Below are 2,779 nucleotides of genomic sequence, written 5' to 3' on the forward strand. Positions count from 1 at the left end.
ACACAGTTGGTGGGAGTGTAAATTAGTTCAACCACTGTGGAAGACAGTTTGGCAATTTCTTAAGGATCTAGAAATAGAAATTCCATTTGACCAAGCAATCCCATTACTGGGCATATACCCAAAGAAATATAAATCGTTCTACTATAAAGACACATTCACAGGTATGGTCATTACAGCCCTGAGTACAATAGCAAAGACCTGGAGCCACCCCAAATGCCCATCAATGATAGACTGGACAAAGAAAATGTGGTACATATACACCATGGAATACTGTGCAGCCATAAAAAACGATGAGTTCGCGTCCTTTATAGGGACTTGGATGAATCTGGAAAACATCATTCTCAGCAAACTGACACAAGAACAGAAAGCCAAACACCACATGTTCTCATTCATAGGTGGGTGTGGAACAATGAGAATACGTGGGCTCAGAGAGAGCAGCATCACACACTGGGGGCAGTTGGAGGCGGTAGGGGAGAGACAGCAAGGGGTGGGGAGGGAGGGGAGGGTGAAGAGGGATAACATGGGGAGAAATGCCAGATATAGTATGCACCTAAAGTTAAATAAATTAATTAAAAAAAAAAAAAGACTAGAGAGTTTGAGCTGGCGGACTGCCACGAGGTTTGCGGATCCTGCGTGCAAACGCATCTGCAAGTCGAGATGTCACACCCTTCCCCGCAAGCCAAGCCCTCCAACCCCAGTAACCCTCGCGTCTTCTTTGACGTGGATATCGGAGGGGAGCGAGTGGGTAGAATTGTCTTAGAATTGTTTGTAGTTATTGTACGCAAAACTGCGGAAAATTTTCTTGCCCTGCGTACATGAGAAAAAGGCATTGGACCCACAACTGGAAAACCTCTCCATTTCAAAGGATGCCCTTTTCGTTGAATTATTAAGAAATTTATGATCCAGGGTGGAGACTTCTCAAATCAAAATGGGACAGGTGGAGAAAGTATTTATGGTGAAAAATTTGAAGATGAAACTTTCCATTATAAGCATGATTGGGAGAGTTTACTGAGCATGGCAAATGCAGGCTGCAACACAAATGGTTCTGTTTTTTATCACAACAGTTCCAACTCCTCATTTGAATAGCAAACGTGGTGTTTGGCCAAGTAATTAAAGGAATAGGAGTGGCAAGAATATTGGAAAAGTAGAAGTGAAAGGTGAAAAACCTGCCAACTTGTGCGTTATTGCAGAATGTGGAGAACTGAAGGAAGGAGATGATTGGTGAATATTCCCAAAAGATGGCTCTGACGACAGTCATCCAGATTTCCCTGAGGATGCAGATATAGATTTTAAAGATGTACACAAAATTTTATTAATAACAGAAGACTTAAAAAACATTGGAAATACTTTTTTCAAATCCCAGAACTGGGAGATGGCCATTAAAAAATACGCAAAAGTTTTAAGATATGTTGACAGTTCAAAGGCTGTTATTGAGATAGCAGACAGAGCCAAGCTGCAACCCATACCTTTAAGCTGTGTACTGAATGTTGGTGCTTGCAAACTGAAGATGTCAAATTGGCAAGAAGCAGTCAACAGTCGTTTGGAGGTTCTTGAAATAGACCCATCAAATACCAAAGCATTGGACCGAAGAGCTCAAGGATGGCAAGGATTAAAAAATATGATCAAGCATTGGCTAATCTTAAAAAAGCTCAGGAGATAGCACCAGAAGATAAAGCTATCCAGGCATAATTGCTGAAAGTCAAACAAAAGATAAAGGCACAGAAAGATAAAGAGAAGGCAGTATATGCAAAAATGTTTGCTTAGTAAGGATTCAATTTTGCTTATTGTGTGACTGTATAAATGCAATAAGAAAATGTAAAGGTTTTTGTCTATTAATACGATTCTTAATATGTTTCTTTTAACACCTCAGTTCCTCATCGTTTACAGTTTAGGAGTACTGATAGGGGTTCATTCTTAATAAACATGTTACAATATAGTAAGTTTTTTTTGTTTGTTTGGAGATGGAGTCTCGCTCTGTCACCCAGGCTGGAGTGTGGTGGTGCAATCTTGGCTCACTGTAACCTCTGCCTCCCGGGTTCAAGTGATTCTCCTGCCTCAGCCTCCTGAGTAGCTGGATTAAAGGCATGTGCCACCAAGCCTGGCTAATTTTTGTATTTTTAGTACAGTGGGCTTTTATCATATAGGTCAGGCTGGTCTTGAACTCCTGACCTCGTGAACTGCCCGCCTTGGCCATCCAAAGTACTGAGATTTCAGGCGTGAGCCACCACACCCAGCTAAGTGAAATGCTTTTTAAAATGGTAATCTGCATTATTCATGAAGGATAATGGTGTTCAGTCTGTTTTTAAACTCGTAAAGACACATCTTGTTGAATAAAAAGATGAAATCTTAAAAAATAAAAAAAAAGACTGTATGAGCACAGCTAAGGATAGGGTTTACCCAAAATCTGTGTTTTAACTTGATATTTGTGTTATAATTTTCATCTGGAATTGGCCCTAAAGGGCCAGAAATGAGAATCCAAAGATGAGATCCGAGTAAACAAAAGCTGGACACAGAGATTTGCATTTATCTCTCTCAGTTCAACAGAAGATAAGAGCTACCCAAGCCCTACCACAGTGGTCATGCCTGTCACCACAATCAGTGCTGGGTTATCACATGAAAGAGGAAACTTAAGTAGGTGCAATTTGAGTTTAGGATGTTCCCATCCTTTGAGTTCTAGTTAGATTTTCTCCCCTTAGTTCAGAAGTGTGAAGTTAGGATTTTGCACCAGAAATTAGGAAATGTGATTTAGTTAATAGGAGAGAAGAAAAACTTATTAAAT

The 2,779-nt window shown here is 40.2% G+C and overlaps 1 pseudogene; it reads left to right on the plus strand.

The window, feature by feature from the left end:
- The first annotated feature begins 657 nt into the window (after nt 1-657).
- LOC100388512 (peptidyl-prolyl cis-trans isomerase D pseudogene) lies at nt 658-1,836 on the plus strand (annotated as a pseudogene).
- The last annotated feature ends 943 nt before the right edge of the window (nt 1,837-2,779 follow it).

Source organism: Callithrix jacchus, chromosome 15, assembly GCF_049354715.1.
Source record: "Callithrix jacchus isolate 240 chromosome 15, calJac240_pri, whole genome shotgun sequence".
Taxonomy (NCBI): Eukaryota; Metazoa; Chordata; class Mammalia; order Primates; family Cebidae; genus Callithrix; species Callithrix jacchus.